This window comes from Tenrec ecaudatus, chromosome X (assembly GCF_050624435.1).
Source record: "Tenrec ecaudatus isolate mTenEca1 chromosome X, mTenEca1.hap1, whole genome shotgun sequence".
Classification (NCBI taxonomy): Eukaryota; Metazoa; Chordata; class Mammalia; order Afrosoricida; family Tenrecidae; genus Tenrec; species Tenrec ecaudatus.
In genome coordinates this window covers 10,712,090-10,730,510 of record NC_134548.1, presented here as the reverse complement: position 1 = coordinate 10,730,510, position 18,421 = coordinate 10,712,090, and the positions used below count along the sequence as shown (strand labels likewise).

The window sequence follows — 18,421 nt, the reverse complement described above, 5'->3', positions numbered from 1 at the left end:
GCAAAGAGGAATCTTTGTCTAGATTTTAAGAAGAAATATTTGTATAAATGGCTTCCCCTCCTTGGTAAGCTCTCTGCCCCCCCCCTTCCAGTTGTGCATCTCATTACATGACTTGCAGAACAGGTCACTGAGAGATGAGCTCACAGGGTCATGGGCATGTGCTTTTCATGCGAGCTGGCAGATGGGAGTTGGTCAGACAAGATCCAGGGCCATAGTGAGTCATAGTGAGCTCCAATAGTTATATAAGGCAAGTCTCCCTCTTACTCCAGCGGTTCTCAACCTGTGGGTCACGACCCCTTGGGGGTCAAACGACCCTTTCACAGGGGTCGCCTGATTCATAACAGAAGTAAAATGACAGTTATGAAGTAGCAACGAAAATAATTTTATAGGCGTGGTGGGATCAACACAACATGAGGAACGGTATTAAAGGGTCGCAGCTTTAGAAAGGTTGAGAACCACTGCCTTACACGTACACTTCAATTGGTGTAGCAATCAAGGCAAGCCTCCCCTACATCTTGGTATAGCAATCATTTAAGGACCCCTGCTATTGGACCTCTGTGCCTTTTGATGTACCTGAGAAGGTGGAAGCCAGAGCAGCAGCTCAGGCGAACCCAACCTGACCAGCGCTGTCTCGAAAGCACTTTCAAACATTTTTCACTCGGATCCCAAGTAGGAAAGCTATGTTTCATTACCAAGCAGCACACACACACACACACACACACACACACACACACACACACACTAAAAGAACGTTTCACAATATATGAGGGGCACTCCTCAGGGACCCCTGAGGGGCAGTGGTGGTGATGGTGGTAGGTGCCATTTAGCTCCTTCTGAAGCCTAGCCAAGCCACGTGACAGAGTGGAGCTCCCCCGCAGGGTGTCATGGGTTGAAATCTTTACAAAGGCACATCGCGAGGTCTCTCTCCCGTGGAGCTGCTGGAGTGGCTGGGTGGGTTCAAGCTTGCCGTTAGCAGCTACGTTGGAACCGTCGGTACCTCCAGGGCTCCTTCGATCTAGTCGGTCCAGACTCACGGTCACCCCTGCTGTTTGCAGAGGTTGTCAATCTTTGTGGGAGCAAAATGCTTCATCTTTCTCCCTCAGAGGGACCACTGGGATAGATCCGCCCACCTCGCATGTAGTGATCCAATACGTGACCCACGGTGATACCAGGCTTCTTCAAAGCCTGAGTCCACACTGTCAGGGAGCCGATTCTAACTCCTAGCAATCCTACCTCAAATAAACAAAACATTCTCGTCTAGGGAATCGCTTCTGCCTCATGGTGACACCCCGATGACAGGGTAGAACAGCCCGTGGGTTTCTGAGAATTTTCACAGAAGTAGAAAGCCCCATCTCTCTCCCGTGAAGTGGCTGGAGGTTTCCAATTGTTGACCCTGTGGTTAGCAGTCCAGTAGCAGAATGCCACGTGGACTCCTTAAGTCCTAAGTAGGGACCAGCAGTGGATAAGACAAACATTTTTTGTGAAGCCCCGACCGTGCACCAGGCACAATGACATGCTCTGGTAAGCAAAAAGAGAATTTGCAATTTAGAATATTTCAGAGGTCATTTTTCTTGAGGACAATTTTTTTTTTATAAACAGGCCATAAGAAGAGAATGGAAGTCATTGGTGAATGAATGCCGAGTGTGTGCAAGGTGCCATTCTTCACAGTGACTGCTGGAGAAAGAGCTTTACTAAACTATTCCGGATGAAGAAACGAAGACCCAGAGCAGTGAGACCGCAGGGCCAAGCGCCTCGGCAAACGGAGGACCATCCGAACATTAACATCACCCAGCCAGATTCCTGATTGGAAACTCATTCCATAAGGTGCTTCACCTTATCCTCCAATTTGGATGATATTGAAAGAAAATAATTGAAAAAATAGTTTTATTGCCATATACTTCAGGTATCATAGAATTGAAATGTTCAGTCATATTAATAAGAGTTGTGCACTCAGACCCGCATTCCATTGCAGAGCATTTGCTTCTTGTTCACGTTGCTGTTAGCTCCCCAGCCTTCCGTGTCATGTCCCTAGGCAATTCTGAATAGAGTTACTGTCTCTATCTATAGCTCTGCCTAGCTTGGATTTCATATGCAGACCCTCATACGAAGCCCAAACAGGAAGGAAACAAACAAAAGCCCTCAACAACAATTACTAGAGAAAACATAGAAACACCTCAATCGAAAAGAAAACAGAACAAATTAAAATCTGAAACAGCTTTAAAATGGGTCGAAAGAGGAGATCAAGGTTTTTTGTTTCTGTTTCTATTTTTAAGAGGGACATAACAGCATTATTCCATTTGTTGACCGGGTACCTGGCTGGGAGGAAGAAGGCTAACTTTGTGACTGAAGTGTGTTTTTTGAATTGTCTGGGCTTTTTTTTTTCAATCACTCGGTCCTGAAAGACCGAAAGTGGCAAATAGCACTTGATGTTTCCAGGAGGAGTTAAGCCAGCTGAGGCCTGGCAGCTCGGTTCTGATAGCGCAGCCTTCAGCAACTTCACCTACTCCCTGTAGAGCTATCGTTCCCAAAAGACCATACTTTAAAACATTTTGCGTTTTCCGGAATCCAGCTGCATGACTCTTTAGGACCGTTGTTCCCCTGTGGCATGTGAGCACACAGGTCAATCCTGTCAATCAGTGTGATGCCGTCCACTCCAGCATGGATCCGGTCCCATGGTATTTTAAATCTTCGCTACCTGGTGTATGGGGGAGGCGCTGAATTAGTCACCCGGTGCTGCTATAACAGAAATACCCAGCAGCTAGCTGTTGGCTTTAACGAATTGGAGTATGTATATATATAGAGTCTAACAGGTTAGAAGCCTAACCCTCTGAACTTAAGAGTACCAGTGTGCAGAGAAAGGCTTTATCTCTCTGTAGGGTCCAGAAGAAGGTCTTGTCTCCCTCCTACATCTGTGGGACCAGAGTCCCTTTGAGATCAACACAAGGCTTGGCATCAATGCCCCCCTGGATCTAAGATGTTCCAGCGCAGGGACACCCGGTCTAAAGGGCATGCTCTTGGTGGGAGTCAGGTCTGTCTTTCTCTGATTTCTTCTCCCTCCCTCCATCTTCTATAAGCAAATCGCTTTTTTTTTTGTAAGGGGAAAACTAATTTATGCAACACTCCTTTTACCTCAGAACAAGACTGGTATTGCGCATCGTGGGCAATGATCAGATTATATCATTACATAACTGCCAATTTACACGATTGTTTTACTGCCAAACCACTGAGAACAATGGCCTATTCAAGTTACCACATCTTTTGGGGGAGGCGCCATTCAATTTATGCCAGGCCACTTCTGTCAGTGACAGGAAAAGCTGATGCGGGGCGTTCACATTTGGTTGCCAACACCAATATGATAATCACAACCACCCCCAAACAAAACAGACCTAGTTGTCTTTGAGTTGATTCTATCTCGGGGTGATCCAGTATGTATCAGAGTAGACCTGTGCTCTTATTAACCTTTAAACTGCATGAACACAGGTTACAGGCCATTTTTATAATTTCACTCCCCTTTATGTAGCACAGAATTCTATACAAAGGGAGAATTCAACACATTTTTATTGAAGACATAGATTCCAGGGTCAAAAGCTTAGGTTGAAACTGACAGAACAGGTGCCAATCTCTTTCTCTCTCTCTTTTTTTTAAGAACAGCTTCATTTTTTATTCTTATATAACAAATTGGCACTTTAATATCCCTAAAATCCTTTAGAGATGGGTTTCCTAATTTTAACGCATACGCACACCTCAAAATCAAATGTTTCCATAAATTATGTGAAACACATGCATTTCACATCATTCAAAACATTTTTTCATCTGCTGTGAGATGATCAAATTAAAAGGTGGACCGTGTTTAAAATGCAGTTTAAGCAGATTACGTTTTCCTTTTCTTTTTAGGCGAGGGCTCCAAAGTGGGGGGAAGCGCTGCCTCCTCCCGGTGTTTTCGTTTCTTCTTTGTCTCCTTGTGGTCGCTTTGGTAGCCGCTGGAGTCACTGCCTGGGAATACAGGGTCTGGGTCCCGATCTTCACAGTGCTTCCTCTTCTCCTGGGGCTCCTCCCCACCGAGGCCATGGGCACTGCCATTAGCCTGCAGCCCGCTTTCCCCCTGTACCAAGACAGCCACCAGCTCTGTCGCACCCTCGTCCACTCTGCACGTCTCTAGGCGCTTCTTCTTTTTCTTTGGAGGATTTCCAGTAGTTTCTTCAGCGGTGGTTTCTGTTGCTTCTTCAGAAACTTGAGAACTCTTGGCTTGCAAACTGGCCGTGTTTAGTTTTCCTCGAATGCAAACGACTCCAGCAGCATCAGAGTCTAAGGGAAACACTTCAAATTCAATTTCATCTCCCACGTTTATCTCCAGGGTTTGCCACTGCTCAGGTGGCATCTGCTCCGGTTTCGGGATAGAGGCATTGAAACAGCCATGTACTAAACAGCCGATGTGGCTGGAAGACACTTTATTAACTGTGCCCACAAGTTTTTGTCCTGGCTCAGGGCAGAAAATAACAAAATCTGCTTCAATGTTACGATGAATGTGTCCTTGATCATCATAAATATCTCCCAGCTCACCCACTACTTTGATGTTGTCATATGCAATAGGGACACCTAAAAGACAGCAGCTCTAGGCAAGGCACGATGCCAGCCGGCACCACCACTGGCTCTTCGGGGGCAGCCTTGGGCCGCCGCATGGTGGAACAGCCAGCCGCCATGCAGCTGGGCGGCTTGTCAGGTCTCTTTCTCTTTTTAAAAAAAATCATTTTATCGGGGGCTCGTACAATTCTTAACACAATCCATACGTACATCATTGTGTCAAGCACATTTGTACATTTGTTGCCCTCATCATTCTCAAAATATTTGCTTTCTGCTTGAGCCCTTGGCTTCAGTTCCTCATTTTCACCCTCCCTCCCCATACTGTCCTCCTTCATGAACCTTTGATAATTTATAAATTATTTTGTTATATCTCCCTTCACCCACTTTTCTGTTGTTCACTCCTTTTCTATCTCAGCCGCACAGCTCCAAGGTCCTTTGTTTTCTAAATGGTTGCAATTGCTTCTATTGATAATTCATTCATCAGTTGGGAAATAACTCCAGCTTCACTTAAACATGTTTTGTTCCCAAATGGGCTTGTTACAAACAAGAATAACATTGATGGAGGACACATTAATACTGTGATTAGGCAAACCCACATCTCTCTAATGTGATGTCAGTGAAGCACTAGATTTCACTCTCAATCAGTGTGATCTTTGTAAGAATGTCCAGTTATGCCGAAATAATTACAGCTTGAGTCATCATGAAGAATTTTATGATAATTAAGAACTAGACATTAAAAAGAGAAGGTATAAGAAATTTGCCACCCCAGTCTTTGTAAAACAGGTATAGAGCTGAAGACAGAGGCTCAATTTCAGGGCCCTAAGAAGTAGTATTTTCATATCTTATCTTACACTGTCTGCTGTCTCCCTTCACCCACGTTTCTGTAAGGATAATTTATGATTTTTCAAGTTTGGGGGGGAGGGAGAGAAGGGAAAAAGGAGGTAATATCAAGGACTCAAGTAGAAAGAAAATGTTTTGAAAATGATGATGGAAACATATGTGCAAATGTGCTTGATACAATTGATGTATGGATTGTTATAAGAGCTCTAAGAGCCTCCCATAAAATGGTCTACATTTTAGAAAGCATTAAAAAAAGAAATAAATATATCTATGGAAGGTTCACCTTCCGAATGAGAGAAAAATCACTCATTTTATCATTCACTTGAATACATAAAAATCTTATTTATACATAAACTAGGAAATAAAAATAGTGGAATTTTAAAAAGAGAATTGGCAAACTGATTGAGATAGCCAATCATTCAAGAAGTATTTTAGCAACGGCAACTGCATGGTGTAATGGGTATATTGAAATTGTTTGGGAGAATAATTATTCTGTCCCGAGTTGTGCACCAGCTAAGACTGTTTTTATTGCTGTTATTAGATGGTATCAAGTTGGTTGCAACTCAGAGATAGCAATGAAATGTACGCCAGGACAAAACACTACCCAATCCTTCGTCATAGTAACATTCCTTGCTGTTTGAGCCCATTGCTGCAGCCACTGTGCCAATCCATCCGGATAAGGGCTGCATCTTTTTCCTGCCCCTCTACCTTATCAGGCATGATGTCTTTCTCCAGGGAGTGGTCCCTCCTGATAATGTGTCTAAAGTACATGAGATGAAGTCTCACCAATCTTACTTCTAAGGCGCATTCTAGTTGTACTGGTTCCACGACAGATTCGTTTGTTCTTCTGGCAGTCGTAGGGATGTTTGATATTCTTTGCCACCACTGTCATTCAAATGCATCAATTTGTCTTCAGTTTTCTGTATTCATTGTTTCCTTTATGCGAGCATATGAGACAATTTAAAATACCGTGGCTTGGGTCGGGTAAACCTGAGACCTAAAATCATCTTTGCTTTTTAAATCAAGAGGTCTTGTGCACCCGAATTGCCCAATGAGATATGTCATTTCTATGGGTTCCTTGTATTACTTTTCCTAATGGACTAATATTTCAAACTGTTCTCACAAATCCTCCTTAGCCAGCTCTCTCTTCACACTCTGAAACCAAACGTTCTCCGCCTGTCACAGACAACAATTAGATGCCATCATACGGCATGTTCCTCCTGGAACCTGTTTGGCTACCCCGAGACTTGCCTCTCCTCTTAGGTCTGCGTAATTAGCTCAGTGATTCTGTCAGAGTTGTCCTATCTCTTGTGTGGGGCTCTACCACAGCGTGTGCTCCACCTTCCCAGGAAACTCTCTGCAAAGTAAAACTACATGTTCACCAGCATTGAAATGCCTGCAAGACTCTGATTCAAGCACCAAAACAAAAACAGAGCAAAGTAAAGGATGCCCTTTGTAAGTCTCTCTAGCCATCTCTCTTCTTTGTTCTCTCTCTGTTGCTTGGGAAAATGGATTATGCTCAGTGTGCTCACTTCCTCCCTGCCCCCTTGACTGGTAACACGTCCTGCAATCTTGTATCTGCCGCCACTGAACCTGCTGTTGCCACGGTTACCAACATCCTCTGAGTGTCTAAAATCTATGGCCACTTTTGTGTTTTACTTTACTTGAACTCTGCATCGTCAGACACTATGAACATCCTTCCTGGAGACTACTCTTCTAGCTCCTGTGATCACACGTGGCTCATTTTTTACACCTCTTTGTTCCTTCTCTGTCTCCCTTGTAGGCTCCTCTTCTCCTTTGTCCGCAATACCTCCCTTTCCCTTTCCCTCCTCCTAATTTTCTCACTCTGTTCATGTCCCCTGGGCGATCTCACACACTCCCATAGCCTTCATTTCCATCTAAGTCGGATGTCTCCTCCACGTGTACACACAGCCCAGTCCTCTCTCTAGTGCTTTGGACTGCTTCATGGACATGCGTCCTCATGAACAGCTCACCTCCTGCCCTGACCTCTCAGTCTCTCCCCCCTGCACACAATCCCAATCCCCACCTTCCCAACACCAGCAACCTGTCTTTCAAATTCTAACGCCCCCACCCCCACTTCTGGAGGAAGTCATAAAGCCTGAAGTCATCTTCACCTTCTTCTCTTGCATTACCTAAATTCAATTAGTATATGTCCTATTGCTTTCGCTATTTCAGTTTGAAAACAATCAAGCAATTTCACCTCTCAAACCTTCATTAGTGCTGGTTTCAATCACATACGCTTTCTAATATTTCTTCTGCCTCCAGTATCGCTCCATTCGGAACATTCTCCACAGAGCATACAGCTGGGTTGGCTTTTCTTGAATGCATATCTGACCATGCATCTCCCTCCCCTATTTAAAAATCCTTAACTTTTCTGCATTGACTTCAGAAAACAGTCCAAGCTCCTCAGTGTGGGGAAGAACCTTGGGACATTTCTGGCATGAGTCATTCCTTGCCTGGGACATGCGTAGCTCTCCGCCTTCTACCGAGATCTCCATCTCTGCGGACACCTACATTCTAGCCTGGTGCTTGTCTGAGTTGGTTACTTGTTGGTTTTTTTCTAGCAGACCCTGAGATGGGGTCTGGAGGGCAAGTCTAGGGTCACTCTGAGCCTGCACCAACTCCGGGAGTGACAGAATCGGGGCGGTGCCCATGATGAAGCACATGACTGCTAGCTGAAAGATGGGTTGTTTTGACCCACTCAGAGGTGCCTCAGCTGACAGGTCTGAAGGTTTGCTTTCCAAAAGTCTCTATCATTGAAAACCCTGTAGAGGAGTTCCGTTCTACACATGTAGGGTCACCATGGCCCAGAATGGTTCCTGACGACCATAGTTTCTTTGGGAGGCCACCTCAGGAAGCAGCAGTATAGGAGAGAGGGGATTTGAGGCAGCAGGGAAGGAGAAAAGCCGATTGAGGATATGTTGGTGAGGGCGAATCACTAGTGACATCAGTGCTAGAGTGCTTCTTAGAAGTAAGGAGGCAAGACTTCGTCTCCCAATCTTTGGACATATTGTCAGCAGAGACCAGTCCCTGGAAAAGGACATCATGCTCGGTAAAGTGGAGGGGCAGCATAAAGGAGGCAGGTCCTCACTGAGATGGATGGACACCGTGGCTGCCGGAGTGAGCTCAGACACTTGTTAGCATGGTGCAGGACAGGGGTGTGTTTTGTTCTGTTAGACATATGCTCACTAGGACTTGGAACCAACTCGCCCGCACCTAACAACAGTGCTCAGTATAAGGCATGCCTCAAAGGGCTAAGGAAAATGGGGTGTTCATTCCCTAGCCCCCTAACTTTTATGGGTGGATGGTTGTTCCTTGGCGACAAAGTCCTCAGTATTTACAATCTGCCCTGCCAACTCTGAGCTTGCTCCCAAGACCAGAGAAGCCCTCTCCCGCTGGTCATACCAAGGCAAAGCTTCACTTTCAGTATGAAACCTCTAGGTTTTTGGCTACAATGACTGTCAAAGGGATGGGTGAGGCATGGCAAGTGCCCAGGACAGGCTCCTCTTTTGTGTTCTGTTGCACCTCTGCGACCTCTATCTGCATATTGGGCCTATATGTGCAAAGAAAAGGTCGGCCTGCATATTAGTTCTTCTCTCCCTGTGTTGTGCGCCTCCCAAGAGCAGTTGGCTGGGCTTTGTGGATGGCCCACGAGAGGTGGTCAATGTGGTGACACTGAGCATAGGGCAGAAAGGCGAAGGAAAATGAACATCTCTAAACTGACCAGATGGAGAGCAATGGAAAGAGCAAACGATCAGAGACCAGAGACAGTGATCCAGTAGGAAGGAAAGTTGTAAAGAAGAGAGAATGGGGAATTGCCTGAGATAGAAGAAAGGAAGAATGAGAGAGAAAGAGCGCTCGATAGAGTAAAAATATGAGGGTTTCCATATTCAAGTTTGCATCTGTAAATCGCTTTGCATCCCACAAAAGAAAATCCCATTTCGCAAACCTTAAAATAACCATCTGTCAGAATACCCAGCAGAGTGGAACAAGTTTGGAAGCAGACACCATGGTGTTCTGTAGGAGCGAGAAAGGGCCTCAGCACTTATTTCTTTGTACTGGCTTTCCAATTGCACCTCTATACCTGATGGTTTGTTGAAGCCTCATCTGCATACGTCAACCTTTAAGAAAAACCAACATCCACCCCTTTTGGCTCCCCGTGGGGCGCAGTTACAACCTCTGCGACAGCATGTTTGCTAAGGAAGCAGTTGTCCCCATAATGAATGCTCTATGGACTTGTCCTCAAGCACTGTGCAAACCTGTGGCAGGATATGGAACAATGATGGATGAGGAAAGAGCACATGCCATTTCCCAGCATTGTTCTTGAAAGGAAAAATCAAGAAATAAAAGCAAGTGAAAGAGCTACAATGACGGACTTTGCTGCCCAAGGACCAAGGGAGAGGAGATGTATGGAGGTTCCTCACCACTGTCTGTCAGCTTGTCACATTGGTGCCAAACATGTGAGTACGATGCTGGGAGTGAGGGTCACTGGTCTTTCATACACCCCCGGGGTCATCTGGAAGGACAGGTTTCAGTGGAGCTCCCAGATTAGGAGAGATGGACTAGCAAAGACTCGAGGGAAAAAGAAAGACTAAGAAAAACAACCACAACAAAACGCCAGGTAATATATGAGGGGGCTTCAAAAAGTTCATGGTTTTAAAAGCTACAGGAAATTTCCCACACACATTTTGAAACCCTGCCCATGAAAGTCCTGTGGCCCCCAGCACAGTGTCCAAGGCTGCGCTGGAAGACGAGCTCCCCGGTTGGAAGGCCCTGCACGGCAGCCACCATAACACACTCAGACGCACCAACCATCAGGGAGAGCCTGCCAGACTGGGCAACGTTGCATTCTTGTGAAAGATGGGTTGGCCGTGGGCCCGAGAGAACTTGTAGGCAACTAGCAACCACCATAAAGGATAATCCTTGGAAACCTAGTTTTACAAAATACCTATATTTTTGTTTGTCAATTTTTGGATGTCCAGTCTCCTAATATGGATTCATTGGGGGTCAATGCCCTTGACCTGGCTATGGTCTCATTAAAAGCAAAGGTAGTTTGTCATCAAAGGCCCATTCTTATTCTGTGGCGTTGAGTCAATTCTGACTCATCGTGACCCTACAGGCCAGAGTACCATGGTCCCTTCTGGTCACCCTAGGCCGTCCTTTGGAAAGCAGTACCTGTACAGATAGATCATCAGGTTTTCCGCTGTGGAGCCTCTGGGAGGGGGGGAGGGGTTGAACCACCAACCTTTCAGTTTTTGACCGAGTGCTTAACCATTGTGCCACCAGGGCTCCTGTGACATGCCTAGAAGGAATTTTCGGAGACCTCTGGATGGAGCAGAGACATCCTCTGCCCCCTGGCACTGGTTTGAAAACCAAAATCATGACCCACCCTGACCCACCAAATCAAAATCTTATGAGCCAGGGCCCAGGAAGCTGTGCTTTCCCCAGGCCTCCGGGTGATTCTCCCACCCACCACAGTTAGAGAGCCACTGGTCTAGGGCAGAGGGTTGGGCTGCTCACCCAAAGGTTAGCGGAGTCTCCTCCCCACCACTGCCAATCCATGACAGAAAGATGAGGCTTTCTGCTCTGGTGAAGATTCCAATTCAGAACCCCACCCAGGGCAATTGTCTATTCTCGAGGGTTACTGTGAGTCAGAATGGCCTTGTTGGCAGCAGGTTTGGGGTCCAGGTCCCAGGCAGGTATGTCCAGTGTAGCCAGGGTTCACACCTGTGCTAGTGGACTCATAATTGGTTACCCTCCCTTCCTTGGTGGTGGTCTAAGTAGTGAGGATTCTTTTTATGCATTATCATAATTCTTATTCAGAGTTAAAATGTTTCCACCAGAGTCCTTCTAGAACATCTTCTATTCTCCTGGACATGACTCTCTTGGTTTCAGACTGGGCCACTCCTCTTCTGTCTCTTGAACCCCCGAGGAGGAGGAGTCTCAGGGAGCCTGTGGACCATTTGCTAGGTGGAGCTGGATGGTCTCTCAAAGGAAAGAAAAGATCTATGACTCTGATCTTTGAGTGGAGCAAGGCCCTTCAGGGCTTCAGGGCCTTCCTAGTGCAGAGGGTGATTTTCTTTGGCTTTCGCTTTCCTGGGGCCTTGTCTCAGCCTTTGGGACTAAAGCCCTGATCAGAATAAAATAGTTCATTGTATACACTTCTTCTGTGCTGATTTCCCTCCTGTCACTTAATGGAAGGATGATTGGTTGAGGGCGGGATTCTGGGGTCAGACCACAGCCACACACAGGAAATAAGTAGAAGGTGATACCTGTCATGAAAAAGGAACACAGGTTCCTTCTTTGGGAGCTTAGAAAGAGTGAGGTGATTTCAGTCCACAGGCACTGGAATGAATCTTTGGAGGAATTGCACATCAGTGAAGGATGGCAAAGGAGGGGTGCTGGGGAGAAAATCACCACGAAAATAAGCCCCAATTTTCCAGATTGCCATCATCCGAGAGATTTTGATTCGGGGCCTCACCTTCTTGCGGTGTTGTCTAATCAGGTTAAAAGGCCCCCTATCTTCTTCTGGAGTTGTTGAGCCCTAAGCACTGTGTGGGCATTATTTCTTTAAAGGGGCAGCTGGTCATTTGGTGGCCTCCAAGCTCTAACTGCTCTCTCAAGCCACCACATTTTCTGGTTAGTGACTGAAAGAAAGTGAGAGAGAGACTCTGGAGCTCTCTGCGTAACTGGAAAGCTCTGGAATTAGGCCACCGTCAGCAGTGAGCCTTGGAGTGGCCAGGCAGATATAAACAGACAAGGAGGGAGGACTGCGGGGGAGGCTTCCCAGTTTGGGTGGTGTGTGTGTGTGTTGTTCTATCCATCACATGGTAGGAACACCTCTTACTTGGAGCGAGGAGATAATAGAAAAATCATGTTTCACCATGTAGACCAGGGGGCCTCAGCTTCTGATAGACTGGACTTGGCAAGATCCCAGGGAATCACAAACTACCCTTGGGAAAGAGCTGGGCTACATCAGTGTTCGTTTTCATTTTATGTTTTTAGAAACTCTGCTTTGATAAAATTGACAGCGACTGCTTTGAGAAACAAAACAGCTCATTCATCAGAACAAATACACCCAGTTGCAAACTCCCTGGCTCCTCCTTGCTCCTTGAAAGTGCCCTCATTTCTTATGGCAAAGAGCAGGCACTTTTCTTATACATGGAAATGTATTCTGCAGTGTTCTCCCCTTAACCGTCTCCTTTGGATAAGTGGAGGCTTTCTACTCTTATAAAGAGCTACCAGTCCTGAAACCCATAGGGGCCATTCTACCCTGTCCTATATGGTCACTATTTGTTGGAATCAACTCTGTGCCATGAGTGGAGGGTGGGTAAATATTATATATCTGCTTTTGGCTTTTCTTATATCTTATAAGCAATCAACACACATCACATTGCACAGGTCAGTGGCCCAGTAGGGCGTTAAGTTAGTGACGTTGGGCATTGAGTATATTGTTGTTGTTGTATGTCATTGAATCAGGTTTGACTCACGGTGACCCTATATACGACAGAATGCGATACTGCCTGGTCCTATGCCATCCTCACAATTATTATGATTGAGCCCATTGGTGTAGCCTTGAGGAACTTCCGCCTTTTTGCTATCCTTCTACTTTACCAAGTAGGATGTCCTTTTCCAGGACTCCTCTTTCCTGATAACATGTTCAAAGAATATTAGACATTTCAAAATGGTGTCACCTATCAGCCCCCAGTCACACTTTTTTTTCTTTCATTTGATGACTTTCACATCGATTTCATTGTTAATCCACACTCTCAGTAGGTGACCTTTTCTGAGGAGGGTCGTCATTCTCTTCTGGGACAAGGGATTCAATCCTTAGTTTCACAGCCTAGTAGAAGAAACCCATTGGCATCAAGTAGAATCAGACTCATGGCAACCTTATAGCACATAGTAGAACTTCGCCTGTGGTTTCCATGATCATGAATCTTTGTGGAAGCAGAAAGCCTCAGCTTTCTCCCACAGAGTACCTGATGGGTTCTACCTGCCAGCATTTCCACTGGCAGCTGAACACCTGTACAACTGTGCCACCATGGCTCTTTCACAACCAGTTAGGAGGGGTGAAAATTAATTTAATCATTCATGACCAGGTGGACCAGGGCAGGAGGGAGGCCAGGGAGCCATTCAGTGCAAAATTGAAAGGGGCGCCCAAAAGAATGTCAGGAAACAAAAAATGGTAATGAAGATAAAGAAAATTGGAATGAAAGATTCTTAAAGTGCAAAATGCATGCAAAAAGTTCATGCTGAACAAATTAGGAAAGTTTTGCCTAAAAACAGGATAGGACCCTCAATTCATTTCTATTACTCTAATCCTAGCTCTGATGACGGATTTAAATGAACATACCATATATACTTGTTTATATGCCAAGTTTTTCAGCACATTTTAATGCAGTTTTTGTGGGAAAATTAGGTGCTTTGGCTGATATTCGGGTTGGCTTATACTCGAGTATATACGGTAGTAGAAAACATGAGCTATTACAATATTAGAAACAGAAACATCCGCATTGGAAACATCTGTTCCAAGTGTGCGCCCACAGCCATGTTACACTGGGTCCTACTGTGAGATACATAATGCAACCTCGGAGTGACAGGATGCAGCAAGAAGGTCAGGGACTCCGGAGCCAGACTGCTCATGTACGTGGCTGTGACATTTTGTTTACTGTAAAATGAGGATACTAAGGCTGCAGTCGTTATTAGCTGGATGACTACTTAATGTCTCCAAGCAAGGATAATTCCGACAGTGGGAAGGGGCCCCTGCAGACATCACAACTCTCCAGTGTTATTTATCGCAAATAAAACAGCCTTGCCCAACAATAAAACAGTGCGTTCCACATTTATAGCAGGCAAGAAATGACAGGCCCACTCAAGCGCGAGCGTCCAGATGCTCAACAGCAAGCTTGCTCAGCCTCAATGTCCCCTTTGTTTCATGTTCACTGAACCTACAATATTTCATGGTTTTCACCGACACGGTCAACTGATGGCCTGGAGACTTTGTGAATTTTGCATGCTGTATCATGGGCCAAAGGAACCCTGGTGGCGCAGTGGGTTCAGGCCAGGCTGCTAACTGCAAGGTAGGTGATTTGAACCTACCAGTCACCCATGGGGAAAGTTGAGGCTGTTTCTTCTCTTAGATTTTTCAGTCTCCCAAATCCTAAGGCCACTATTCATTGGAATCAATTTGATGGCAGTGGGTTTGGTTTGGGCTTCTCACCAACAAGGGCTGGAATCCCGAGTGGCAAGCAGCAGGAGAAGCATATCTTATCCAGGGACCAAAAGAATCATCTGTCCTCAGCCTTTTGTGTCCAAGTGCTAGTCCACTTCATCTTATCAGCAAGCTCCCTAGAAAGGGAGTGTTTATTATGACACTGCAGCAGGAAAGGGTCAAGGATAGAGGCCTAGGAAAATGATGATTCAAGTCTATATTTCAGCACTTATCAAAGTGTGAACTGGTCCACTGCACAAGCAGAACTGCACACAGGTGATGGCATGGGGAAAGGGCCAGGGATACGAAGAGGAGATCACCCAAAGTGTTTCAGTTCATTATAATGCAGCTCTTAATGATATCTTGTTGGTGTCCTGCCCGGCCCCCCTACAGTGGGCTTGCCTTGGTTTGTGCTGACTTTTTGGTTTCCATGATCTAGAAACTTCTAGCCCTGGAAGCTAGCTACTGCCAGCAGGCTGAGCAAGCCAAGAGGGCACAGATTCAATGTTTGTGGTATGTCTGTACGTGTACCTGATATGTGTCTGTATGTATGTATCTGTGTGTAGTGTGCGCCTCTGGTAGAAGTGCCAGGTAGGCAGATTTATGTGAGCGATTGTATAGATGGTATCTGGCTATGAAGGCGAACATGTGGGTACGTGCACCCAGAACACGTCCCAGTGTGTCCACGGGTGTGTTCACGAGTTCATGTGTGCACATGGTGGGGGCTCGAACTGCGCTTTTGGTCTCCTTGCTCCAGCCTCTCCCCTGTCCACCCACCCTCAAAGCCCAGGGTGGCCACTTGCTCCCAGAAGCCTGCGAACCCCCAGGCCAGGCAGGGACGCCTCACTGGCTTGCTTTGCAGGACCACAAAGAGCACTTCTTAAAGTCGTCTAACGGTTTTTCTGACTCAAAGCCTTAATGGAGCATTATTTATTTATGGAGACCGTTTTTGGCAAGCCTAGGGCACCAGCAAAGGACCCCAACTCCCTGTAACCCTAAGCTGACAGGGGTCCCTGAGCTGTTCTTTTGTCCCACCCTGAAGGAGCTGAGGCCTGATTATTTATTGAGAAAGTGAGGGAGGGAGACAGACTGACTTGACTGGCAGCCATGGGTGGATAGAAGGGTGTCCCCCACCCTCAGGGGGATCTTGGCAGGGCACAGCGGCTCCCTAGCATGGATATGGGAGAGGCGAGTGGGGACCTGTGACAGGGTGGGTGGAGGGTCCCTCCCCAGCCCAGATGCAGGGCCCCCTTCTGTGGTGTTGGAAGTGTCCCTTCCCTACTCCAGGCTGTGCCACTGACAACCACCCCACACCCCCGTCTGCACTTTGATTTACCTTCTTTATTGTTCTTCTCCCTCCTGCTTTGGTTTAATAAATACATGTTTTGATGGAGTTTGGGGGAAAAAATCTAAAAACAAAGGCTAAACCACACAACATGTCAAGAAAATAGACATAAGCCAAGTCTTTTCCAGGGAAACACACAGTTGTGGGCATTACATCAATGACTATATATACAGTGTCTCGAACAAAGTTTGGCTGACAGTAAGTCCTCAATTAATGCTAACACTTGTTACTGTTGTTTGTGTGTTTGTCTGTTTGTTTTTAAACCATAGTCCAGACACGAAAAATTTGAAAAGCACTGCTTTAGTGAGAAAGACGTGGTTACCCAAGGGATAAAGGATTCCTGGTCTTTTTCTTCTTCTTCCAAAACTCAATCATTAGTGATAATTAGACGTCTTGACTACAAAGGTCAAGCGGGATCCAGTTTGCTCCCTTCCTTCTCCTCTTCAAGGTCTTACACACAGTAATTAAATTTTCTATTTTGAATACCAATTTTTGAGTTGTACAATCAAATCAAGAACATCTTGCAAAAGATGTAAGTAGACATTTCCATATGTATATATATATATAACCAGCAATGAATGTTAACTGCCAACTGTAATCCCTTGGGACTCTCTAGTGCTTACCACCATCAGCCACTTTGGATATTCTTCTAGCTTCCCATTGTGGCCTTCATACCATCTCTGTCCTCTTTCTACAAACCCAGTTCCCTCCATCCTCTACAGTGATGTCATTTGACGTCCCCATTGATTTTCCTGATCTCTGCTGTCAGGTCCCAGCTCCTAGTCAAACTCTACTCCATTATAACCTCTGTTTCACTGGCAATCCAATAGGAAGGTTGAGTTTCCTTTCCTAAGGGCTCTCCAGTATCCACACAGATAATCAGCCCAACCCTTCCGCTCCCTGTTCCTAGATTCCCCGACTATCATAATGCTTTCCTCCATCCCGCCTTAATCAGACAGTCATGCAATCATACCCTTACCTTTACTTCTTGTGAAATCTTAATCTTTAGCATCACTCTCTCCCTGGCCACTGACTTGTATCCTTCCATTTCACGTACTCCACTATTCCCAGGTCAGCATTTCCGTAACGTAGCCAGGCTGTGACTAGGCCATGGTTCCTTCATGCTCTCCTCCCTCTTTTGCATTCCCCTTCGAGTCCACGGTTCTTCATGACAATGACGCCCTTGCAGGCACCCTTAACACTCTCTCTATTCCTCACTACCCTCCTATTCCTTCCTTTCCATTTCCTTTTCTTCCTTTTTTCTCCTGGTCTCCCTCCTTCCCTCTTCTCCAACACTTCTGATATATGCTTCTCCTCCTCACTTGCTACTCACCTGACAAAACCTTAATTGTAGTTCCACCTGTCACTGCAGTACCTGAACCTGACCTCTGAATGTTGTTAGGGAAAGCACACATGCGGATTGTTCGCACTGTAGGTCAATAACCAGAGATCTCAGACAGGCACTCTCAATGCCCCAGCATTCGGAAGCCATCTCTCTGGGGAGAGCAATTGCTTTCTCCTCTCTGAAACCACTATTCAATGTTTACTCTTCTCTCCTCAAACCTTCACATTCCTTCCTTCACTCCAATCTCAGCTGATGATCTGCCCCATCTTTTTGCTGGTCACTCTAAATGTGTATTTCCATATTTTCTCTCTTCCTTGGGCTTATCCCATGGGATATAAAAAATTCCCTGGAGAAAGGGAAGTGAAAAATATGGGAATTTTCCCACGCATTTTTAAAAAGCCGCTTCATAGGTCGATCTAATTCCTTACCAGCTCCCCGATGATATCTTACAGTCATTTGAACTTAACAGCATCAAAATATAACTGATCCTGTTCACCCTCTATCTGTTTCTGCCACAGGAGGCCCCAAATAAGTAAATGGGAACATCATCCACTCATTTGCTCGAGCCAAAAATGTGTGAGTCATAATTGGTTCCTCTTGTTTCCTTACCTCTTTAAAGCAAATGCATCAACAAGACCTATTGGTTTGATTTCCAAAAGTTATCACCATGGGGATTTCCGTTTCAAGAGATGACATCCTGTCTCTCCTGCTCAACAATGTATCCCAAGGATCTAGAATGGTCCCTGACACATAGTAGGGAAAATACATATTGGTGGAATGAACAAATGAATCCTGCACCTCTCCTTTCCCTCTGTTTCCATGACCACTGTCACTACAGAAGCCCGTGACATTTCTCTTGTATTTCTACAGGAGATGCTGCTGCCGCCACTCTCTTCGCACCATAAACTGGCTTCCAAATGCTAGCCCGAGTGAGACTTGCCATATTGAAGCCATGAGGTGAATTCCTCACCTAGAATGAAATCCATATTTTTATTCTGGTCTGCAAATTCCTATACTCACTCACTGCCATTGAATCGATTTTAACTCATATCAACCCTATGGGTTTCTAAGACTG

The 18,421-nt window shown here is 45.7% G+C and overlaps 1 protein-coding gene and 1 pseudogene across 2 annotated transcripts in view; both read right to left on the bottom strand.

Moving 5' to 3' along the window:
* GLRA2 (glycine receptor alpha 2) overlaps nt 1-18,421 on the bottom strand; it is a 228,217-nt gene that overhangs the window by 15,449 nt on the left and 194,347 nt on the right. The gene's annotated exons all lie outside the window — the stretch shown is intronic.
* Nucleotides 3,872-4,700, bottom strand: LOC142434996 (DNA-directed RNA polymerase I subunit RPA43 pseudogene; annotated as a pseudogene).